At 37.1% G+C, this 27,025-nt stretch overlaps 1 long non-coding RNA gene across 1 annotated transcript in view; it reads left to right on the top strand.

The window, feature by feature from the left end:
• LOC132775386 (uncharacterized) overlaps window positions 1-27,025 on the top strand; it is a 64,972-nt gene that overhangs the window by 9,464 nt on the left and 28,483 nt on the right. The window lies entirely within an intron of this gene.

Genomic DNA, 27,025 nt, shown 5'->3' with positions numbered 1-27,025 from the left:
GTGTGAGGGAAACTGTCAATCTTAAAAGTGGAAAGGGATGCGTAACTGCCAGTTTGCATTATCAGTTATCTGAAGGAATAAGGGTAATGAGTAAATGTCTCTTCACAGGAGGAGAATTATAGTCTAACTTGTCCTTTGAGGGGGGAAATATTATTTGAAAGCATTTCCTCAGAAATAAGCTTTATTTGAACCAATACGAGCTGAAGGGAAATGGGGAGTGGTGTGCCCCTGTGTTGTGAGAGTCCTGTGATCTGAAATCTATGGTCCTTGAAGAAATGGAGATGACAAAAGCTTGGTTTGTTTGTCAGCTTTTCTCACAGAGTCTTGTCTATATGGAGAAATAGTCCCCGTCCCTGACTTTGTAATATCAAATTCAAAAACTACCCAGCAGACTTGAGTCTTTGTATCACTAGAAATGTCTTCTGGAGTCAAATGTTTCTGAGCCGAGTCTATGGACAGTTGGTTATAAATTCAATAGTGGTTATTGGCCTGTTTTTTTTTAAAGCAGCTCTCATATATATATATATATATATATATATATATATATATATGATTTAGATGTGTTTAGAATTGGGTTATCTGCATGTGGCATTAAAAGAAGTGCACACTGTGTTAAAAAATCTGCAGCGGGATGAAATTTAATTCCGTTTTATCATTGTATCTCGCTAATAAGCGAAGGAAACCCCTGCTATGAAGTGAGAGAGTGTGACAATGGAGGATCAGAGAAATCTGACTCGCAGGCCTATGCTTGGTAAGAATAACCAAGAAAGTATGTCGGGAAAGAAGAGTTTTTGCTCTTGACCTGCTAGTTACACGGAAAGAAACGAAAGTGACCTAGAAACCGAACTGCATGGAGTCTGCAAGATAGCTCACAACACATTATTTCAAATCAGATCAAAGATACTTCTGCATAATACGGCCTGAACTGACAGAAGAATACAGGTTCTTTGTCAACATCTGGGATTGCCTCAAGTCGTGTGTCTTATTACAAACCTATTCCTGTCAACTGTGGAAAAAATCTTTTACTTTCTCTTCCTAGCTTTTGTATATTCAAATATTTCAACTACATTTCCAATGTGGGATTGTCTAAGGTTGTCATGGCTGGAATCACTGGGTTGCTGTGAGTTTTCTGGGCTGTATGGCCATGTTCCAGATACATTTTCACATCTATGGCAGGCATCTGCAGAGGTTGTGAGGTCTAGTTGAAACTAGGCAAGTGGGGTTTATATATCTGTGGGATGTCCAGGGTGGGAGAAATAACTTTTGTCTGCTGGAGGCAAGTGTGAATGTTGCAGGAAGCAGCCAGGCTTTGATGCTGCAAGGCCATTCAGTGCTTATCAAGGTGGCCAATTGCAGCATTCACACTTGCCCCAAGTAGACAAGAGTTCTTTTTCCCACCCTGGACATTCCACAGATACTGTATATATTCGAGTATAAGCCAACCCAAATATAAGCCAAGACACCTAATTTTACCACCAAAAAACTGGGAAAATGTATTGACTCGAGCATAAACCGAGCATGGGAAATGCAGCAGCTACTGGTAAATTTCAAAATAAAAATAGATACCAATAAAATTACATTAATTGAGGCATCGGTAGGCTAAATGTTTTTGAATATTTACATAAAACTCTGATTAAACCATTTTTCTAACCTTTTTCAATGTAAATGTATCCTTCCAATAATCAGAGTAAAATAATAAATGTAATAATAATAATAATAATAATAGAGTAAAATAATGTAACGACGACCACAACAACAGAGTAAAATAATAAAGAACTTTGACTCAAGTATAAGCCGAGGGGGGCTTTTTCAGCCTTAAAAAAGGACTGAAAAACTAGGCTTATACTCGAGTATATGCGGTATATAAACCTCACTTGCCTAGTTTCCAAACAGACCTTGTAACCTCTGACTATGCCTGCCACAGATGTGGGCAAAACTTTTGGAGATAATGCTTCTGGAACATGGTCATACAGCCCAGAAAACTCACAGCAACCCATATGTAAGGTTATTGATCTGCAAGTGCCTTTCAAACAGCAGTTGCTTAATTAATTATGCATGAAAGCTGAAACTACACCTGAAAATAAATGTGGAACACACAGGACATTTATTTTGAATATTATTGGTTTGAGATTGGGCATTAAAGTTTTATACTTCTTTCACAAACTAGAATAATAAGTAAGTTCAGCTGCAGACCACATGTTTCCTTAATATGTCAAGATGGTCTTTGATTAAAAAGGGAGGATGGCCATGGTCTTAAAATCTAGTTTAGAATACACTGAATAGTGCCACTGTTTCTCAGAAAAAACATTCCTGGCTTTTAACTATATTTAAATTTCCACAGCACAATCCTATAAACATTCGTCCAATTTAGTTCAATGGAATAGTATTCTCTAGTAATCATGTAGGTGTGCAAATTCAGAGTCCTTAAGAAAATGGAATAAAAATAGCGACATAATTTCAGCATTGTATGTGATATCTCTCTTTAAAAGCATTATTGAAGTTGTTGTTATTGTTGCTGCTAGTCAGAATATTGATCCCAATATATCTATAATCTACTGAATGGATGAGCTGGAGAAAAACGCCTTTAATGAGCAGTGATGGTCTTCTGTAGATTTTCGTCTACAGTTTCCTTTAGTTGTAGTCAGTATACTTGGCACTGAAGGATTGTAATACCTTTATTCCAAAAGCATCCTACAGTTTCCTATCTGTGCTGTATGCACAATGATGACAACTAAGCTAAGATGAGAGCAAAGCACTGAGCAGTTTACCTCTCACAAAACCAGCTTTTTTGCTTTGAAATCACAAGCTGTTTCTAGTGACTGTGGAAAAAATACTGTATGTGAGGGATTTGGATATGTTTAGCTAGTCTGATAGTTCTAGCATTGGATTAATTATGCAGTGGGACAGCAGTTGAGGTAAATGCTTCCTTTTATGTAATATACGTCTTAGAAAAAACATGTTGCATATTTTAAGAAGGTATAAATACTTTTTTTTAATTTATGAGAGAGCATTTTGTTGGTCCCAAATTTATTCTGGCATGGAAGAAAGGGAATAGGTCTTGCTATACCACATGGTATAATCCATCTCTCATTAAGCAGAGGGTTAGCGATGGATTCATGACCTTGAAAGCAGCAATATGCCTGATACCTCCTTTGAATTTAGGTATTTGAACAAATAATATACAGTTTATATTCTGTGGGATGGGGTGACTATGTTTGCAGCTACCTATCTGGCTTTTGTGAATCCCATAAAATTAGACCTGATTTATAAAACTGATGTAGAAACTGTGAAATATTCTTGTTTGTGAAAAATCAGCACCTACTTGCACCACAGTAAACTATTCTATTTCAGGTACAGCAACACTTCTCCTTCTCTCTCTCTCTCTGCTTAATATTTAATCTGTCCATAAATTGCAGCTAGGGTAATATGAATAGCAATATGAAAATTATTCAAGTGTTGTGATCCATCTCCCTGACCTTGTTCAGACCTTTGCTAGGTCAGGCCAAGCAAGCTGGTAAGCAAGCCCTGAGAGGTAGCAATTAAAAAAAATACACAGAAAATTATTAGAAGAAGGCGAAGAATTATTAAAGGTAAATGATAAGTGCACTACAAAAAGGTTTGCAGAAAGAAAGGAAAGAGAATTAGAAATTGCTTTCATATGTGTTTTCCCCAAGCTTATTGGGGTTGAACTGTTTGTGCAACCTTACCACATCGGTACTATAATGCTAGAGGTATAGAAGGACACTTACAGAAGTAATCTTGATTCTCTGTGGGTCCAATGTCTGCTTTGAACTGGGTTATCTGAGTCCACATTCAGATGTGGGATTTTCTGCCTTGATATTCTGGGATATAGGGCTGTGTGGAAGGACCCTGTGAGTTCCTCTTGTTGGATTTGATTTCCTTGTTGTTCCATTCAGGGCCCTTCCACACAGTCCTATATCCCAGAATATCAAGGCAGAAAATTCTACATCTGAGTATGGACTCAGGTAACCCAGTTCAAAGCAGATATTGTGGGATTTTCTGCCTTTATATTCTGGGATACAGGGCTGTGTGGAAGGGCCCCGAGTCCACACTGCCATATATCCCAGTTCAAAGCAGATAATATGGGATTTTATTCAGCTGTTTCAGAAGGGCCTTATTTGGTTTCCCCATTTGTTTGTTGTAGCCACCATTTTACTCGGACGTGACAGGCTCTTTGGTACTAGAAACAACATAGGATTCTTACCACTACTCCCCTTCTAGAATGAACGTTCAAGAGAAGTGTTCATCATTTAAGACACATGGGAAGTTTCCTTATACTGAGTCAGATTATTGGTTCATTTAATGCAGGATTCTTGGTTATGGCAAGCATCTGTTCTCCAGAGTTTCATGCAGAAGTCTTTCCTATCTGGAAAATTGCTAGTAGTAACAAAAGTCCAAACTTACTTAGCTTCCAAAATCAAATGAGATCAGATAGTGTGTTCAGGCTGGTATGTTAGTAACATACTTATCATATTAACTTAATTCTTAGGGGGAAAAACCCCCTCATATGTCCCTATAGGGACACCAGTTTCTGCAGTTAATTTTCCCCTCACAATGGGCACAAGCATAGACATATTGTTGCCAAATGGTTCCGCCAAGACCTGGGGCCCTTATACATTATATAACTATAGCACTATGATTCCACTGTAATTGTGATGGCTACATCCTGTGGAATTCTGGAGTTTGTAGTTTGATGAAGCATTAGATCTTCCTGCCCACAAATTCTACATACTATATAATCTCATGTATACATCAAAAATTTATTCCAAAATATTCGCACACACACACACACACACCCCAAAACTAGGTTATTTTCCATCTGTCTTCCATAACACAATTTCTTTCCTTTTGTCATGTGTGCTTGAAAACAGATGGTTCTTTGGTGGGTTCCCTGCTGTGACATAGAGAGCAAAGGATATCAGTGCTGTGTTTAGGCTCTCCCAGGACAGACTAAGCCCTCCCATGTTGACCCCCAAAGTTTTACCCTACATTTATTCATGGGTCATATCAAAATTCACAATTATTTTCCCCCAAATATGCCCTTGATTTATACATGACATTGGCTTATCCATGAGTACATATGGCAATTTTCCCTAAATTGCAAATCCCATCCAATGCAATCATGGCAATTAAAGTTTATTTTTAGAGCTATATGCCACTTACATAGTGTGAAATAGCTTCAAGAAAGTGAATAAAGCAGGGCTAGCTTTATTTGCCTGTGACGAGTTGAAAATCTTATGTTGCTGTTATTAGGGTTTTATATATGCCTTTTTCTGCAGTAACAATATATAGAAAAGCCAGTAGGGAAATATGTGCCTATCATCTGTTTCAATGTGCAGTATAAACCAGTAGACCCCAATGCCAAATATAATTTATAATTAACTTGCAGTTTCTTAAAACATTGGGGCAGAGGATCATTTGTAATAATGCCATCATTGCAGATTACTTCTTTCTCCAGAGGAAGTCCCAAGTAAAAGATCAATGATTGTATCTGAGATTTAGGAATTAAACTCATAGATACTTTTTCAGTTTCCTTTATATCATGCATATGGAAGCCATTTAATAACTCTTTGTGTTAAAAACAACATAGTATTTCTGCTGAACTCTTTAAAAATATATACTGTTGGCTCACACTTTTTCTGATGGATGTATTAACACAGTTGGAAATGTTGCTACAGCTTTGAAGGATAGGAAGAGCCTGCATGTGATCAAGGCCAAAGCACATTCTGTTAAAACGTGTTCTGCGTTTGTTACCCTTGTGCAAAGTCACATTAGCTGCGGATTGTACAATGGGAGGAAGATTAAAATTTGAGCAAATTGCTGCATATAAAACCATAATCTTTCATTGACAGAATCTGATGACTTCATGAAATCGAACTATATTTTTGGAGTATACTAAAATAGAATTTATATAGTAATTTTAATACATTTGTTTAAGTGGCAAGACAAAATGCTGATGTAACTTTAATAAGAAGTAATCACAAAAAGAGTTCTGCACATCTGTGAAGTGGATTGAGCTTGTATGATCTTCTCAGCATTACTTTAAAGGAATAAAGCAGGATTGTGTTCTTTAGCCAATGAATACTTAAAATGAAACATGTGTTTTAGTATCACATTGAGTGTTTGGGACAAGTCATTCAACGTAGTTATGCTAGTGCAAGGTGCAAACTGGAAGGTGATGTCATTGCATTCCTTGCATGATATCATTCTTTAAAGTAGTATTCTCTGGAAATTCCCTTTTTTCTCTCCCAACATGATTTATTTTTATGGAGTTCTCTTGCGTACCAAGTCACGGGTATTTTTCTTGTTATTTAAGATAGATTGCTCAGAATTGTCTCTCATATTTTCTGGTCAATTTTAAAATGGGCTTTTGTGTTTTTTTCTTCCTACAAAACATGACATTGTTACTGAAATGGAATAACTGGCATGGGGTTTGCCCATTAGAGGTATATCAGCATGTAGGAATCTGTATTAGAGTATTGATACACAGCAAGAAATTGAGATAAATTTGCCTATATTTCAGTGGTGTATGTTCCTTGCATTGTAATCTCTTGACAAAATAACTGCTGTTCCCTTTTTTTCAACCTTAGCATCCCATCTCTCTTGTTCATAATTTCTGCTGAAACATTATAGTTTTTATATAGCTGCTGAGCTTATCAAACATGAAAAGCAAATACAGTTGATCAATCATATCCACAGGTGCTGCATCCATATTCAGCCAACAACAACTGAAAAATATTGGGGAGAAAAATAAAAAACCTTTGATTTTGCCACATAAAAAGCACTACGCTGATGTATAGGCTGCACCTTTCTGCCATTTCACAAATGTTCTCAAAAGTTCTCTCCAGCACTCTCACACCATTTTCCTACACCATTGCATACAATGGAACTTGAGCATTCATGGATTTTGTTATCTATGGGGATCTCAGAATGAAATGCGTGTGGACTTAACAACTTAAGGCAGTGATTCCCAACCTGTACTTCTCAGAGCCCTGAGGCCTCCTGGTGTGCATCCCAGGGGCTCCGTGGCCACTCCAGGAACATAAAATAAATAAATATTGAATGTGATTAAATAATATGAAACAAAAAGTAGAACCAAGATAAGAAAACTAGAAAATACATCCTGAACAGAAACCTGCCAAGTTGAATTTTGCACTTCCTCTAGCAAAGGACGCTTAGCCATTCTGTTGCTACTATTTCCAGAATTATTATTGTGTGAGATGGACAGACAATGAGGCTGAGTGGGGCGCTGGCCTATCGCACATACTGTCATGTGTCATGTTTTAATAGTCCTGGAACCTAATGTCAGTGATTTCTTGGAACTGGACATTCGAGAATTTTCTCTCTCATTCTCAAATCGAGAATTCTTGGAATCTGATTGAAGCTTCTCGGAACTCTGCCATACATTTATAAAATACAGTTAAAAACATTCAATCCAACATTATAAAAAACCATATATAAACCATTAAAAACATATAATCATAGGTGTCATCCTCTTAGAATCATTATCCAGCAGCATCGTTTAGCTTTAACATAGCTCTTTTAGTATTGGGGTGGTAGTTAATGGTAGCTGTGGAGGAGACTGATGAAAATAAAAGGGAAGCCTTCTATTGAATAAAACTATAGTCTACTACTCATTTCCAGCCCAACCTATAGAAACTGTTCTGGTCCTAAACCAGTGTGTCATCAGAAATGGATTGGACAAACAAATGAAACTTCATCCAGACAAGATGAGGTAACTTGGGCAGTCATAAGGCAGAGGACAAACAAATTGAAACTTAATCCAGATAAGCCATGGTGATCTTAGTCAGAAGGCAGATCAGGGAATAGGGATTCAGCCAGTGTTAGATGAGGTTCATAGTTTGGTTGTACTCCTGCACTGAACCTGGAGGATCAGTTTTCTGTGGTGGCCAGGAGTGCTTTAGCACATTTGAAGCTTGTACTCTTAACTCTATCCATTCTTCAAAACACTGGTTCTGGCCATGATGTTACATGCCTTAGTTACATCCTTCTTGGACTAATGTAAGATGTTTTACTTGCCTTTGAAGAATGTTCGGAAACTTCCAATTCGTTCAGAGAGCTGCAACCAGATTGTTAAACTGGAACAGGTTATAGAGATCATACTACGCCCCTGTTGAAACAGTTCCAGTGGCTGCCTGTGCTGATTATATCCTACAAAGCCCTATATGGCTCAGGTCCAGGGTATTTGGCATGCCATATTTCCCTATATGAGCTGATTTGGGCTCCAAGATCAAGAGAGGCCATTCTTTCAGTCCCATCGCTATCACAAGCACAGTCAGTGAGTACACAAGACAACTGGCTGCCCCCTCACTTCTGAATTATCTTCCCAGGAAGCTATAATGATTCCTGCCTTATAGTCCTTTCTTCTTTGTAGGTGGCCAGTTCTCTCACACCAGAAGTGACTTGCAGTTTCTCAAGTTGCTCCTGACGCTCTCTCTCACACACACACAAAGTGTTTTTTATGTTTTCTACCTGAATTTTATTCTAACAGATGTGAATGGTTTCAATAATATAAAGCTATTCATGTTTTGTATATTTTTAACTCTGTTGTTCGTTTAAATTATGAGTCACTTTGAGTCCTTGAGAATTTTGGGAAATAAGTAAGATATTAATAAAAAAATATCTGTCTCTTATGTAAACCTGATATAGAAGCCATTTGAAAATGAATGTTTTGGGGAACAAAAGCAAAATGTAAATGAGTAACAGATGTCTTGTAATACTGGTTGATGACTCAGTTTTATTTTAAAAAGTCAATTGTGCCTCAGATATTAGAATGTTATAGAATTACAAAATAATCTGCTAAGTAGTAGAGCAAAATCCAAAAGTATACTTGCTAGTAGGTGGTGTTTGTGGTATATATGGGCAAAACATCTGGAGGTTCACAGTTACTGACCTATGTTCTATGTGGAACTGAAACTGGATGTTTCCAATAGCTGAGGGCAGAAATATGCAGGAAAACCAGTCTCCCAGAAAGTTTAAAACAGTTATAAAGTTAAAATACAATTTTTTACAATCCAGTGAGACTTGGGGCTGTGATAGACATCTCTTTAGAGACTTCCCGCAGTAAAATTGGGATGCCTTATATGGATATATATTTAATAATCAGGAATGCCAAATTTGCTCTCGCATCAAGCACAGGCCTTGAAGCCTGATTTATGCAACTGTCTCTGACTTTTCCTATTATATTTCTATGTGAGTTTTGCCCTATTCAAAAAAATTTGGAAAAAAAACCTTTTTTGGGTTACATGTCCCAGAATTCCCCAGTTGGCAAGGCCAGTCACTGGAAAAATATTAGAATGCTGGTATAAAACAATAACTGTCCCAAGCTCTGCTGTAACAGTTCCTGTACACATTAACATTGCATTGGTCTCTTAACATATACACTTAGCTTTTCCTCTGTATCCTGCCCTGTATTAAGAAGTTTCACAAATGACATAAATAACATGAGATGAATTTCACCCTTTCTTTCTTTTCGTTTCAAAAAGTACTACATCTGAAAAGTCTCTTTGTTGGCTTACCTATAGGATTACGGCAGGGCCGTTCTAAATATAGAAACATCCGATAAGCACAGCCACATAGTATCTACTCCATTGACAGCTCTTATCTGTTGCCCTTTTTCATTCTTGCTGTTGCCTACCATTACAGTGTAAGCGTGTCTGACTCTCCTCCTTTTTATCTATTATTTTAGATCACATCTGTTTTTTTCTTCTTTTAGCCTATTGGGCATATCTGGAAAAAGCCCAAGTACAGTTCTAATTTCAAAGAGGAACACATTATTGGAGACTACAATGCAGGCTGTACCATTTTACAGTGTAGGTGATAAACTAGTCTTAAATATTCATATTTCATGCATATTTAAAAGTTCACATCCAGAAGAAAGTTCCACCTTAGAAACTCAAGTACTTATGATAAAGGATTGTGTTGTGAAATCTGGAAGCTGATCCAAGTAATAATCACGTAAATGCTTATGTGCCTTCCATACAATAGCATATATGTTGTAATAAAGCATGCTCTCTTCTCTTTCTCTCGTTCTCTCTACATATCAATTGAAAAATTGATAAAACAAAGCATGCACTATGCCTCTTGGGATAGCATTATGAAAAATAACCTAAGAAAAACATCTCAAAGCAGTTCTTACAAAAATATATACACACATTTTAATGTTGCTACAGAAGACAGGCAAGAGTAAAAGTGTGTAGGGGAATATTTCACATGATACAGTGGGAATAACTATTATTCGTATGTACAATCAGATGAACTGGTGTATAAACAGGTGTTCATTCTCTCTTTCTTTTCTTTTCTTTTTTTTGAACTGACAGTATATTTACACTGAATACATGTATGAGAAAAAGTAGAGTGCTTGTACACAAACCTGTTCTACCACAGTATGACTGAGGCTGAGGAAAATTTGAAAAGTAAATCAGCCTCTTTGAAATTCTCAGCTGTACTCACTTTTGTGTGACTTTAGATACTACCGTAATACCGTAAAAGCCGGGTGCAAACTTGTAAGACCTGAATCTCAATGGTTGTAAAGTAGTTGCAGAATATAATACTAACTGTAGACCCCTTTTCTTCCTAAGTCACACGGGGGAATCTATGATCCCTCATGCTAGATCTGCTCTGAAGTTTCTTGGCCATTGGTCATGATGAAAGGGCTAAAAGTAGCTGGATCTCAACAGTATTTGGAAGTCCACAGTTTACCATTTCTTAACCTATGCAAAATTGTAAGAGGTGGGTGTTCCAAAGCTGGAAACTTGTATACATGTGAAGCAGTTGTTGGAATCCGCACAATTCAGTCATCTGGGGGCTCCAAAGCATTGCCATCTGGGCTGGATATAAATATGGTTCAATCTAAAGTTACACTGTATTGTTGACATCAGGGCAGATGCAACCTGACCTCCTCTCAGGTTTCAAGTACAGCAGCTAGGGATTAGCCTGGAGCAGGCAAGTTACAAGATGATCGCAGGTTGTCCCTACTGTCACTTAAAACAGTAGCTGAGGCATGCAGCCTGATTGTGAAAATACACTTTTATAGTCTCTTTCCCTGCATTTGGTGTTGAACAAACCACTAGGTTCACACACACACACACACAGGCCTTAAAAAAGCAATGCAGATGATGAGGTGATCTCTTTTCTACTTTGTATGTGTTGAATAGGATGGGGATTTTTCAGACACCATGGTTGAGATTCCTCTCCACCTGAAAATATTACTCGGAGCGGTCTAAGGAATTTAAATTGTATGGATCTCCAGTTAAAATGATCATTTCTGCTGGATGCCACTTGAAAAAGGCAGTTTAGAAATTTCTGCATGGAAAAGTAGTGAAGATATTTAGATGTGGTAATGTGTCTCTGAGGGACAGCCAAGTACAGATTTCCACGTGTGTTCTAATGCATCATTTTCATCATGCACATAGATTTGTGAGAATAAACATTCTACTTAATAAAATCATAATGACTTCACAATACTAGAACTCAATGCTACATATTAATCCAATGTGGTCAAAGAATGTATTTTCTGAAAGATATTACTATCTATTCCCCAGGGAATATTGTTTATATTTCTAGTAGAAGAGCTTTTATTTTACAATATAACTGCTTTTTCTTGTAACAAGTACTACAGCATCTTTTGATGTTGGATGAATTCAAATGTTTAGTTGTCTATTTTTTGAAGAAGTATCGCCATCTCAGCACAAACCCCAATTTTAGAAAGCCTAATGTAAAATAATTTAGAAAGTAGCTTTCAAATCTGAAGGCAACAAAGTTGAGCCTTTATTGCAAGTTCATTCTTCTTTACATTTTGTAAGAAATAGAAGTTTCCCCTCGTGGTCACTGTGTTTTGCACCTATGGTATAATCCTGCGCGCTCATGTACAGACAGGTGATTGGACAAATATTTGTGAGTAAGAAGCTAACAACAACATTATTTGTATACCACCCTATCTCCCCAAAGGGACTCAGGGTGGTTTCCAATATGTAAGGCAATCATTCAATTGCTGGTAAGAAACCATACAGATAATTACATCAAGATAAACACATTTGACAATATAATACAATCTAATTAAACTTAACAGATAAAATAAACAACTGAAAACATAAAATACAAAAAAATACTGAAACACACTAAAGATAAAATATTAAAAATCCGTATCATTGTAGCTACATCAGTAGAGGTTCTGAACATGGCCAACTATAAATATTTTTCCTCTGAGTAAAGTTTCCACCTGTAGTGAAATTGTGGGGAAATAATCTTCCTTATTTTGCCAGTCTCTCACATAAGTAATTGTCATCAAAACAAGTGAAATAAAAGTCTTACATTGTCTCTCTTAAAAATCCTACCATATGGATTCTCAAAACACTGGTGGAATTGGAGGTTAGCAGCTCACTTATTTTGTTAAGTAGGAGGTGCATGCAGTGTTAAAATGTATATACAGTATCTTACTTTTTTTCACTTCCATTGGTTTTCAACAATAATGCTGGACTGTGCTACTATGGTATTATCTAATACAATCAAAAGAAGAAAAACAGAAAAGGCTGAATCTTATCCCAGTGGCACCTTCTGTCGAGCCTAGGTCTATGAGAATACCTTAGAGGGCAGGAACAAGCAGCATGAGCTACAGGCTTATGGGGAAATGACCTTGATTAGTCTTTGAGTTAAAATAATGTTTCCACAAGTGACAACTTCTTGGACTCCAGAAACTGGTATCAGTATAACAAACTTGAATTCCTATCATTTTCACCATAGGTTGAAAGGTCTTTCTTGCAATCAGACATGCTTTGGTTGCTATTTTGAGAGAACAGTTTTTTAAAAAGGTTTCTAATGTAGTGCGTAGTTTGAAGCTTGGTGATTTGTTCTTCTGTTTTCTTTAATCAAAGCGATACCTTGAACAACACTTTTAAATAATCCAAACTGAAATATGTCTGCTTTATATTATTACTACATATATTTTACCCAGAATAATGATTTAAAATTCCATAGCCACCTGCTAACAGCTTTTCTGGCACCACTTTGTGTAGGTATTCCATGGTGCGAGGTATTGCTGGTGCCAAGATTGCTTGTGTCTCATCATTTCTGTAACATCTAAGGATTACTTCACCCATTACTCAGAGGCAAACTCAGGTCTGCAATCAACAAGAATTTGCTGCCAACTAGGAACCCTTAGAAGTGTGTCTGCACGATACATGTGTTTGCAAACATAACGCCAGTCTGGAATAGTAGTGGGATGTTCTACTGCAAAAGGCATACAAAATTGTTAATTAATTAAACATAATTCAGTCTCATCCTGCTGCCTGGTTTCTTAGTGTCTATGCTCCAAATCTTTTTGTTCTGAAGTTCTCAATTGGATTTTTGTGAGATCTGGGTTTTTCTAACGTTGATTTCTCTGATGTGGAAAGGAACCGTCTTTTGAAATTCAGCAACCAGGATTTCGGCTAGTACAAAATCCACAGGAAATACGTTCTTGGATTTCACACGGACATGTGAAACTGCAGATAATAGCAAACACTTTTGTTATGAAGCCCCAAGAATAGAGTCATGCTGAAGGACCTAGGAAATGCCTATCGATTACATATTTGATTAGATGTGGATCAACGAGGCCATGGATATTGGTCCCATTTATATAGAGGTTGTATTTACTTTCAAATTTCATTTCAATGTACCAACTACTTGCTTGTTCTAGCCCCCCCCCTTTTTTTTTTTTTTGCTGTTGCCGAATCCTTCACTGTTGCCTCCAATACAAATTAGAGAGCTCATATTTTAAGACATTTTGCAAGTACAATTCTCTTGAGTACCTCCTTTTGAGAGGCAGGTCCCTCATGACTTTTCCCCAAAGATACTCGTTGTCACACATGTAATTTTTTGGGGTGTCAGCATTACTGACTTTTTGGTACTTTATAAAAATTCATCTAGACTTTTCCAGTTTGATGTAGCTGGAAGCTTTTCATCTTTTATTTTTCAAATCTATGAATTTTACAATCGTATTGAGGTTGAGCTTTTTAAAAAAATGCATGTAGACAATGTCAAGATCTCTCTTTTTTTAATAAGGAAGATTTTTAAATACAGGGTTAGTCAAAATGCATAGGCCAATAAGCCATTCAATTGAATGGCTTATTGGCCTATGCATTTTGACTAACCCTGTAGTTTTAATACATAATTCAACATTTACTGTTCAAACTATTCTTGACAAGGCTGAACTTTTTGATAACAAATATTGTAATATGGAAAAAAGGCCAGATTGAAAGTTGTACCTTGTTCTTCAGATTACCATCTATTGGAATTATTCACTATATTCCCATCCTGCTGTTCTCACATTCAGAGCAAATAGTGATTGAACTTTTCTCCTGCTTTGTTTTGAAGGATATTTTTGTGTAACTCAGTATCAACCTTCCTAACAATAAAGTTCTTAAAATATCTCCAGATACTTGCTTTCAGCCTGTAGTGGCATCTTATTCCACAGGGCAGAATGGAAGATGGGTCTGTTACATCATAAGCCTGAAATTATTCATTCTACCAGTATCTACCTGTTTTTATGTTTTTTTTTTAATCTATGTAATTTATGATATCTATTATTCATATGTTTTTGACTTTGTTGTACCCTGCATCAAGCCATCAGGAAAGGTGGGTAATTAATAATAATTCTTATTTATTTATTATTTAATTGAAACATTTATATTCCACCATTCTCACCCCAAAGGGGACTCAGGGTGGAACACAACATATAAATATGGCAAGCATTCCATGTCGGGACATAAAATAACTATAAACATACACAAACACTAAAATCAGTTATATCTACTTTAAAACCAGTTGTTTAAACATCATCATCATCATGCTTGTACTCCTATAATGCTTTTTCAGAGCTTGGAATAGTTACTTTTGCAGGTTCACCGTACTGAATCCTCCAGCCAGCATGATCCAGACTATGAGAGTTTGGATCGTTTACTACAGGGGTCCTCAAACTTTTTAAACAGAGGGCCAGGTCACAGTCCCTCAAACTGTGTGTGTGTGTGTGTGGGGGGGGGGAGATTATAATTTGGAAAAAAAATGAATGAATTCCTATGCACACTGCACATATCTTATTTGTAGTGCAAAAAACACTGAAAAACAACGCAATAATTAAAATGAAGAACAATTTTAACAAATATAAACTTAGTATTTCAGTGGGAAGTGTGGACCTGCTTTTGGCTGAAGAGATAGGATTGTTTTTGTTGTTTTTGTTTTTGTTGTTGTTGTTGTTGTTGTTGTTGTTGTGTGCTTTCAAGTCATTCCAGACTCAGGTTGACCCTGAGCAAATGACCTTGGAGGCCTGTATCTGGCCCCCAGGCCTTAGTTTGGGGACCCCTGATTTAGTATATTAAAAAGTAGCTTCTGTGTAGCTCTGGTTTTTTTTTTTTTTTTTGGTTTTTTTTTTGCCAAATACTCTTTACTAACTATAAACTTAAGCCTTTTTTTCTGTTGGCACATTTGATAACTCCTGGCAGTGTTTTCATTTTAAAAACTCATTGTGCATTCTTACTTTTAAAAACGTGTTTCTTGTTCTTGGCCCTCTGACTGTGGCACCCTTTGATCTCCATGCTATTGGAATAATATTCTGCTCCTGATGTAAACCCATCAAGTGACTCACTCGGCAAGCGAAGCATGTCACCACAAGCGGGTGGAAATCTTTCGGCTTGGCTGGCTGGCCCTCGGCACCGCCCTCTGCTGTTGCGGATATGCCATTGAGCTGAACTGAATACCACGCTGCATGAATTCATGGGCGAAGTATCTGGAATAATTGTTAAGTGGCTCCTAGCAAACCATCAGAATGCAGGTGATGTGCCAAGCAACAATAATTTTCTTCGAGTGGCTAGCAGACGCAGGAAGAAACAGGTTTTGTCTTGACATACAAATACTGTAATTGGCACTGTCAAAATTGTTGCTTTGCTAAATTACTGGTGTGTGTTCACGATCTTTCTATTCTCCAGCAAGCAAAAAGGGAAAACCCAGTAGTGTCATGTACAAGTTGACTTGCATTCTAGGGCAAGGGCGGGTGATTACAACTCCCAGCATTCTTCACAATTAGCTACTTTGGCTAGGGTTGATGGGAGCTGCGATTTAGAAACATGCAAGCAACCATAGGTCCTCCCCCTTGTTTCTACAACACTTTAAAAGGAGAAGAGCGTGCAGTCAGTGTGAGGGTTAAATTGACTTAGCTGAAATTATAGCTGATATTCATGAACCATCGTAATGAGCAGGTGCTGTACAAAGAACAATGAAGGTGACACAGCCCGTGCAGTCTTGTGATCTAAAAGCGACGCCACACCTGAAGAAAGCAAGGGATACTGAAAATAGGAGCCAAGCCATAAAAGATTAAAGTGCTTGGTAGGAAAGAAAGAACACGAAACACATGGAACACTTGAAACATACTGAAGCAAATGCAGAGTGGCCTAAAACGACCCAGACCTTGACAAACCATTAACAATCTGAAAGCTCTTAATCTTGATGTAGGCCATTATTGGGGTGCTTTTTGCTCAGAAAAGCTGCTGGAGCCAAATCAAGGAGCCTCTGTAAATTCCAGGTGTTAGAAAACCAGTCTAAATAGGAGGCATGTATGATATTTTAGAACATGTAATAACACATATGGACAGTATTTTCTGATAATAGAAACAAATTAAAGACACAAAATCCTAACAGGGCATCTTTTCCCACTCAGTTTTGTTTGAGATAATATTTTTCACATTCTGCCCCTACCTGAGTATGATGCATAGGAAATTAGGGGTATGCCATTTTTTCATTAGTTGTCATAGCTGTATCAAATTCTTTCTTCCACCCTGGACATTCCACAGATTCCACCCTGGACATTCACTTGTCTAGTTTCCAACAGACCTCACTCTGAGGATGCCTGCCATAAATGTGGGTGAAACATCAGGAGATAATGCTTCTGGAATATGGCCATACAGCCCAAAAAACTCACAGCAACCCAGTGATTCTGGCCACGAAAGCCTTTAACAACACATGTATCAAATTCGTACTTACGATGCAATATTTCACACGTGGGTGTAGCCCGTGCCAAAAACTTAATCTAAATGTACCCAATATTTTTTTCATTTTCAGTGCAAGCAAGCAAAGCAAAGCCAAAAAGGCTGCCTTTCCTCTTTAAATTAATGGCCTGTCGCCATTAGGAGAGGGAAGCAGCAAGGAGAAAGCAGAGTTCTTTGGAAAGGAAACTGAGAAAGCACAGAAATCTGGGAAATGTAATTTGGGAAGGCAAGGAGCCCTAAGGCAGATAATTTTAAAGGCCTTGCCCTAAACTACATTTCCCAGAATTCTGCTCAGCATCAGAAAGCCCTAATCAGAATATGGGAGAGATTTGTTCCTCCATAGCAGCAGCCAGTCAGAGTTCCAATAAATTGTTGAATCTGAAATGAGAAAGATTGACTGATACTTCTAGTAAGTAAATCTCTGTGTTGGGCAGGAAGAAATTCCTAAATGGAAGTTCTATTGGTTAATATTAGAGACATTCAATGCAATAGCTGTTGTGACTTTAAAAAAATGTTTTTGTAAAATCTTTTTTAAAACTCCCTAAAATGAGTAGATTTATGAATCTTTCTGAAAGTTGAAGGGAATGATCCCTTGCTATTTTGTGTCATTGTATAGAAAATTCAAGGAGATAGAGCTCTTGTAGTTTTTTTTTAAAAAAAAACAATGTTTATAAAAACTGAAAATTCTCAAAAATCCATGGATACGTGAAATGTTCTGAAACTTGATGGGCAAACAATGGTAAATGTGTTCTACCATTGTAGCAAGTTTCACCTCAATAGCTGTAAAAACAAGGGAGAAATGAGCCACTGAAGTTTCCCCACTTCCACAATTACTATAATGAAAAGGTAACGAAATGTCGATACTCTAGTCTATGGAACTTCTTGCTTCATGCAATATTTTTAACTACCCTCTTGACTGGACTCTAAAGCTACCTATAAATTGTGTTTGTGTGTTTTGCCAAGCCATTGACTATTTCTGTTTTTAGCTCTGCCATGCCATTTTAAAGTTCTTATTTTTAGCTCTGGCATGCCATTTGAAAGTTCTTAGGTTTGGGGTCAAAAAACTGTAATAGGAGTGATTTGCTACCCCCCCCCCCCCATTTTTCCAATTAAATAACATGTTGTGCATATTTCACATAGGCTGTGGAAATGCTAAACCTTTCATAGATAATTTGTGGCAATTGTTTGTTCAAGGGAAGATCGGATAGAACAGAGAAAGCCTAATTTTCAGCATGGAGGGTAACCCTTTCCAGACCAAGTTAAACCATGCCTTCTTGTTTAAAAGAGTTACCTAAATGTTATCTGGATTAATGTTCAGTTTATTAATAATTATAGAGCATTTTGATCAGTTCATGGTATCTGATGGATTAAAGTTATTATTTCCATCACTTCCCTTTGCTTTGTTAAGAAAACCTGAAAGAGCTGCCGACCAATTATACCTGTCTATCTACACTAAAGAATGAATCCACTTTAAATCTGGTTGCTGCCTCCTGCAGAATTCTGGGGTTTGTAGTTTAGGGAGGAGCCTTTAACAGCTTCACTAAACTACAAAACCCAGAATTCTGCAGGAGGCAGAAACTAGATTTAAAGTGTATTCATTCTCTAGTGCAGGGGTCCTCAAACTAAGGCCCGAGGGCCGGATACATCTCTCCAAGGTAATTTACCCAGCCCTTGCTCAGGGTCAACCTAAGTCTGAAACTACTTGAAAGCACACTACAACAATAACCCTATCCCATCAGCCAAAAGCAGGCCCACACTCCCCACTGAAATACTAATAAGTTCATATTTGTTAAAATTGTTCTTCATTTTAATTATTATATTATTTTAAAGAGTTTTTTGCACTATTTTTTTTTCAAATGATAATCTGGCCCTCCAACAGTTTGAGGGACTGTTACCTGGCCCTCTGTTTAAAAAGTTTGAGGACCCCTGCTCTAGTGTGATGAAGTAATAGGTGTTATTGAACTACAAGTCCCAACATCCCTAGCCACAGTAGCCAATGCTAAGGGATGATAAGAGTTGTATTGAAACAACCCTCTGCACAGCTGCACATTCCTTCTCTCTGTTATAGTTCAAATGGTCTTAATTCCTCAAAAAATGTAAGAGGACCTGATATTTGGAAATAGGACTTCACCACTCTGTACAACAGACCTAAGAAGAATTACATCAGTGTAAATAAGGAAATGTTATATTATCACCCCCCCCCCTTTTTTTAAAAAAATTTTTTTTACATTAGGTTACAGAACTGGCCAGGATTTTAAAAGTTTCCTACAACTTCTCCATGGTTCTATTAATCTGTTTCAGCATTAAAATATACCATTTTGGGAATAATTGGACTGGAGGACACAAAAGACTATCTTAGTATTTTATTTTTTTCTATCTCAAGGATATGACAGGATTCCTTCATATTTTCCAAAAGGCTATTGAGAACTCGTTAGTTACAACTGCCAAACCAGCTGTCTCCTGGGTGATAATTGTGATTGGTGTCTTCTAACATCAAATCTTTTGCAAAGTTCCACAAAACTGGTTGCAGCAGGAAAAATCAATACTGCTTCTCTAGCTGAGTTGCAAAGACTGTTGAAGGTCCTCAGTGTTTCAGAACAAGAGGTGAAAATTGTGTTCAATTTATGGTGTCACCCATCAAAGACTTGGTGGTCTCAGATTTAACCATGAGAAACGGTAGATCATGTTCTCTCTGGAAGATGCATAAAATCATCCAATGACCAAAATCCACTTGGAGATTTGCAGTAGTTTAAAGAGGGCTATGCCAACATGAATATTTGCAGGGATGTTGAACAAAGAAATATCTAGTGCCTCCTTACACAGTAGTTTTTAAATAGCTCTCTGTATGCCCAGATTTGACCCCATTGAAATTAATAGATGGATGAAATTAATAAAAGGAAATTCAATAGGTTAATTCTGGCTATTCCTTTCTATCATCTTGCATAGTAGGTGTCAGCTTTCACATGGATCCTACTTCCCATTTTTTAAATAAGGGCTTCATGCGAAAGATGCTTCAGTTTCCCCTCAGTTCTAAACTATTAACGATTCTGCAACAGAACATAAAAATGCTCATAGAAATGCTCTAATTCCGCACAATTGTCACAAAATCTGAAGATAAGCCTTTTTTCAGACATCTAGAACTACTTGGTTTGTAATGTGATTTGTTATTGGATTTTTTTTTCCAAAATCGAGAAACTCCCATCACATGTGCATATACACACCCAGTGCCTGCAGTTCCTCCTGCATTCGTTAGGTCAGTGTTGGTCTCTGTGTTTATTTTTATGAAGCTAGATATCAACAGCATATTATTTTCAGAGTGTGTCCTTTCATAAAGGTAGATATACATTTTATTGGAAAGCTTTATCATAAGTATTTTGTATTTAGTATTTCCCATATTTCTAGTCCGCATTTTCTTGAGGCACTCAAGATCTGAGTATATTCATTAAATCAAGTGATTTTTAAATATATTTTTCGAAGCAGTGGTTCCCAACCCAAATGAGGCCGTGAAGGGTTTTCCGTGGCGTCACTGGGCAGTGATGAGCTATGAAAAGGGAAAGCAAAAAATCATGTCATCACATTCTTCAGAAAGATTTGTTTTCATAAATGTGTAATGATCTTTTGTTCATCGAGTTACCTTATTGTGAGGTTCAGGTTCATGTGTGGTTAAGTGATTGGCTCTACAGAATGTGGGTGCTGCTTGGTTTGTAATTGGTTGATTCTTGGTAATACATGTGCACTGAATGCCTAGTCTTGATCCTTGCAGATGGCAACCATTTTTCTTCAATTTCAGCGAATTCTGAGAAGTATAATAAATCGTATGTTGACATGAATTGAAAGATCCCACTTCCAGGAATCTGACACACAGCGCATTGTTTTTTTCCCCTTCTTTGGCCAGCCAAGCAGCCAGCCAGGAGCAACTGCCATGAGCAGAGCAGCAGTTTAAGGTCCAAACACCATAGTAGTCACCAACAGCTCTATTTTTATTGTATCGGAGTCGCAGGTCAATTCGCCGCTATAAAATGGTCTTGCGACTTGAAAAAGATTGGGAACCACTGCTTTAAAGCCTGTTTGAGAATTTATATTATTTCACATTTACTTGAACAATGTTGGGGATGTGTTTTTGTTTCTGCTCTGGAGATAAAGTGAAGTACCTAATGTGCTTGGATCTACATCAGTTTAATAGCAGCGAATTAATCAGATTTGTTTGCTGGATATGTGTTTAGCTTTTATATAAACAGCTAGGAGCCGACAGGGAGCTCTGGCGTGGACTGGTCCATGAAGTCACGAAGAGTCGGAAACGACTGAATGAATGACCAACAAAGCAGCCTATATAGTGTTTTTGTTTCCAGCCTTTAAATAAGTTACAATGTCTTATTGATAATGTGCTACCAGTGTTAAATTGGAACATGGCCACCTTTTCTCAAAATGATGAGTTTGTTTAATCAAGATGAAAATAAAAAAGAGCCTTGGTTATGATAGTGGTGGATTGTTTAATTCTGAGATTATATAACCCAGTCTTCTACTCTGATTTATGTTTGCTGTCTCTGCTATATGTGATTGCTGTATTTATTTATAACTGTGCTATTGGCACAAGGTAACCATCCATCTGAAGAAATAGTCACTTAGGAGCTACTTTTGTGCTCTTGGCAGTCAAACTTGGTAGAAGTCAGTGTTTCATAAGAATAACTTGGGAGTTATTTAATATTGTAAACATCAATATCAGTTTTAAGGTAAGTGTGGTAATTTATTTCCAGTCATTTTCTGTATCTCTGGATGATAGATGTGTATTTCAGCAAAATATATCTGAGAAATGTTTTTAAAAATCCATTATACCAAAAGCAATGACAGAAGTAGCCTCATAATTTATTTTTCAAAAATATTTTCAAATTTCAAGGGGCTCTGACCAGCTCCAATGCTGTTTCCTTGATATACAAAAATACTAACATACAATTTTCCTCTTTTCCACAGTACACAGTGTCAGTTCTACATTTTTATAAAAAAGATTTTAGTTATGAATGGGGAGGTCCACTATGTTATGGAGGTCCTTCACTATTAACTTGCACACATGAATAAACTGAAACATTGTGCTCTATACTTCATAAGAAAATATATCAAGTTAATTGGGTTAACCTCTTAATATAATTTAGGGTTATGAGAGCATTTAGGGAAGAGGCACTGTTATTTAGTAGCTTCAGTGTTGGGCTATGACTGGAAGTCCAGAGTTCGAATACTCAACCCTAGAACTCGCTGAATGGCTTTTCAGCCTAAGAAGAAGGCAAGTTTCTTCTAAAGCAGTGGTTCTCAACCTGTGGGTTCCCAAGTGTTTTGGCTTATAGTTTACCAGCTGTTAGGATTTCTTAAAGTTGAAGGCCAAAGAACCACTGCTCTAAAGAAATCTTGACAAGCAAAATCCCATGTTTAGTGAAGGGTCATCATAGGTAAAATCTAAGGAAGGTAAACAAAAACAGCAGCAATAGAGAACATCTAAATTTACATATGATAAGTGGGAAGAGAAAACCAGAAAGGTGCTAAATTTGGTGCAAGAGAAAGGCAGCTTTCAGGTGTCCAAAAATTTAGTTATTTAGCTCAACACATAGAGAGCATCCCCGGGGGACCTTGTTATCAGGGCATGGAATATTTACTTTATTGAAATAAGTTTGTAGATCTCCCAGAATTCTATGGTCAACAGCTATTCTGGCTGAGGAACTTCTCCACATTCTGCTCATAGAGCAACTAATTGGTTTCCATCTCTGTTGTCAATGATCTTTCACATCATCATATCTGTTTTGTCTGGACTGAGCTTCAGTTTATTCACTCTCACCAGAATGGAAGGTTATTCAGTCTCATTCGGTCCATCCAGGAACATCACCATGTCATGTGGGGCAAGTGAAAATAAATACAGCTGCTTCAGAGTATTGGTGCTACCCCATACAATAACATATTGGTAGTACTGCATTCTGTTACCAAAATTACATTCTCCAGTGGTAAATGTAAAAGTAAATGTACCAGAAAAAACCACAAAGTGTTGTTTTGACATTTAAAGCCCTACATGGTTTGGGTCCAAGTTACCTACAGGATCGCCTTCTCCTATACAATCTACCCCGGACACTGAGGTCCTTTGGAGAATGTTTACTTCAGCGAACCAGAATCTGATGCAACTGTCAGCCAGAGGACCCTTTTATTGGCCACCCTTAAACTGTAGAATGACCTGCCAGAAGAGCTTCAACAGCTAAATGAGCTGTCAGAATTTAAAACAGAATTAAAGACTTGTTTCTTCTGGCAGACCTATCAAGTCAATTTTTAACTATGAATTTTAAGTTGGCATATTAATATCAATGATTTTAATTTGTTTTAATCTTATGTCTATGTCTTTTAGTATATAATAAGAAAAATAAAACTTTATTTCTACCTCACCGCCATCTCCCCGGAGGGTTTCGGGATAGCTCACAAAAGCACTCAAGGTGCAAACACATAAAATTCAATAAGTGCATGACCAATATCACAATAACATGTGATATGTGTTCTAATGGTTTTATGTCTATGTATTTTAATAATATTGCATCCAACTTTGAGTTTTGAGAAGACATGGGTGAGAATTATATTGCATCCAACTTTGAGCTTTGAGGAGATGTGGGAAAGAAATGATAACAATAACAATAGATAAAATGGGCACACGTACTCCAAAGAGCTACAAGTAAATAAATAAATACCAATGGAGAAAAGCAGAAGCAGAAGTATTCCAGTACCACATTCAGAACTTTCTCAGGATTAAGGAGTAGGGTCCAGTGCAAAGTTATGCTCTTTGCTGCTGTTACTAATTGGCAGATCAGAAAGGTGGTGGTATCAAAAGTTGCAGAGAAAACCAAGTGATATATAGGGGAAGTAGCAGTTAGATTTCTTAAAATATTAATGCTTCTAAGTTTAAAATGTTTTTAAACTTCAGAAACTGATGGTGGTCACATTGTGTTCAGCTATCTTGCTTTTTCTGTAAAAATTATTCTGTTACAAGGAGACCAATTGCATGACATTAAAATTTTACCACTCTTCCAATAAATAATTTGTCATTGAGTGTCATAAAAGGGCACAGAGGTCCTGGCTTCATTGTCCTAATGCATGAAACAGAAATGGCAGTTGCTTAAAATTAACCATCTGCCAAAGGAGAGTGAGCAAGCAGGTTAGTTCAGAATAAGACTCAAAAACAAGACAGTTATGTCAAGAATGATGAATGACGGGTAGGAATGAGGCATTTGAATACGTGCCATCTCTGTCAGCTGGGCAAGATTTCCATGTTGGTCTGAAATCTTGCCATTTGGAGTGAAACCAGCATTTGCTGAGAAAAACAGACCTTTGAGAGCAGTCTCTAAGGTGATGAGTACGTTTTGTCTCCTAGGGCATTCCAGCTTATCTCTGCTATTTTTGTAGTGTATCCAAGCAGAGCTCTCAGCAGGTGTGGGATTCAAAAAGGTAAGGCCAATAAAAGACAGGCTATCTCTGTCTTGCAGTGAACTATGCTGTCTGCTGATAGCAGTTATTAGTATTTGTTCCCTTATATATTATTTGATGATGGTTGTTTTTAGTTAGGAATAAAGCCATATGAATCAGTGTAACTTCTCTGGAAGAAAAAAAACCCTGATCTTCATTTAGCTTATTTAATGACTGTTCCCCGCAAGAGATCAGATCCTCAATGCAACAGCTTTTCTGGGAACTTCTTTTTCCACAGAATATTTGTGCCATTCTAACTTCCCCTTATTTCTCTTTTATATCATAAACTAGCTGTCCCTTGCCACATGTTGCTGCGGGCCAGTCTAGTTAAATGGAAAAGAAAGAAAAGAAGAAGAGCAGCTTTCTAATATATTTAATTTCACAATGCTTGGGGCATACAATATTTTTTGTTGTTCCATTGTCTGTGCAGATATAGAGATTGTCTGGTTTGCTGGCTCTAGAACACACAACATATAATTGTCCATGTGAGAAGCAATCTGTGTCTACATCTGAACTGCACAATTCTAAAGATTGGCCCTGTGGACTTAGGGCCCTTCCTTACAGCCATATAACCCAGAAGGAGCCCTAATGAAGTAAATAATAAACATAAAGTGACATTCCTGAGGGCAAGGGTGGCAATGGTGGAGGGAGGAAGGGAGGAAGGCCCGACCCCATCGGATGACACAATGATTGATAGAAAGGGCTTTTTAAGAGGGAGGGGGGCTTTGAAGTTAGGATAGCCCAACAGAGGGGGTATGATGAACATGCCTATGCAGCCAAATAAACACACAGAGTCCAAGAAGTGAGACCTGCCTTACCTGCCCAAAGAGGTCTGGCTGAGTGGCCAAGGCATGCTCCCTCTCCCTTGGGCACAACTTTAGACTAAGGCAGAGAAGCGGCGTTGAGGGGGGGGGAAGGCGAAAGCATGCCCCTGAGGCCTGCCCTTGGGCAATCCCATTCTCTTCAGGGCAGAGCGAGCAGTGCCAGAGTGAAGAAGGACAACAATAAACTACACTCACAATATGAACGCTATGGTAAACGACACACTAAATATTTAAATTGAAATTAATGGCAATAATTATGGAGACAAAGACATCTAAAAAACTTATCAATACGGGTTGAAGAAAATTATTATAAGTTAATATGGAAATGGTATCTAACACCAGTAAGATTAGCACACATAAATAAAAATTATTCAAAAAATTGTTGGAGAGGGTGTCAAGAACCAGGAATATATATACATATGTGGTGGCAATGTAAATATGTAAATAATTTTTTGGGGAAGGTATTTAGAGAAATAGAAGATATAATGAATACTGAAACAGAGAGTAGTCCTAGTATAGCTTTATTATCAATATATAACAATAATCAATTGAAAAAAGAGGATAAAGAAGTGATAACAAATTTATTAACAATAGCAAGACTGCTTATAGCAAGGAATTGGAAAAAAGAAATAAATATACAAATAGAGGAGTGGTATAAGGAAGTATGGAAACTGGCAATAAATGATAAGCTGACATGTATATTAAAAGTTAAACGAGGTATATGGAAACAAAGTGATTTTGATGATGCATGGAGAAAAGTTATTGTAAAAGGATTAAAAAATAAAGAAGGAAAGTTACTGCTACAAGAAGAATTGAGATTTTGGACAGGTGACATGTAAAAGTTGTGGCTTGAGATGGGGGGAGGGGAGCACAGCAGTGAGGAATAGAAAATATGTTTAAGCGGAATAATAATACTAGATGTCAAAGTATGTTAGGTGTATTGAATAATATGTAACTGCTATAAAACAAATGTATAACAAATGTAATAACTATGATAAAATAATAAAAATATTTTTAAAAAATTAAACTAAATTGCAACCTATGAAAATTTAATTTAACAATACATTCAGAAACATTGAAACAGAATCGTAAAATATGTAGTTTAGCGTGTGTTGCTTTGATGTCCAACAGATGGTGCTGTTTTTCAAAAAAGTCTATTTTTACCTGTCATAGGTGTGACATCTATGTAATACTAGGTATGTGAAAACATAAAAACCTGTGCCTTTTTGAATGCTACATTGTTTCAAAATTTCAACACAATCAGTGAAGAACTTTGGGAGATTTGAGATTTTGAACAAATGAACATTTACATTTTTATTTATATAGATTGTAATTACTTCCTTTGGGTACCCCTTGCCTACCACTTCGTCAAACACATTGCCAGATGTTTCCTAGTAGCAGAGATCTAAAACGAAGATACACATGGCTTTAAAAACTGACTGACAAATTCAACATGGACATAAAACCACAGAAAATCCCAACAGTCTTTAAGATAAGGATGCCTTAAGTTGAAAGTACATAACAGTTTTCTGAATTCCCATTTATCTATTAGGTGAACAGACAACCATCCTAACATAGGCAAACTAGTATTTAGGCAAAATGGTTGTAGGTTGTAGATGGCAATGATCAGTGGAAAGAAACTGGCATTCTCCCTGCTGTTTC

Source organism: Anolis sagrei, chromosome 5 (assembly GCF_037176765.1).
Source record: "Anolis sagrei isolate rAnoSag1 chromosome 5, rAnoSag1.mat, whole genome shotgun sequence".
NCBI classification, from domain to species: Eukaryota; Metazoa; Chordata; class Lepidosauria; order Squamata; family Dactyloidae; genus Anolis; species Anolis sagrei.
Note: the sequence above shows the minus strand (reverse complement) of the source record. Positions and strands in the feature narration are given on the sequence as shown.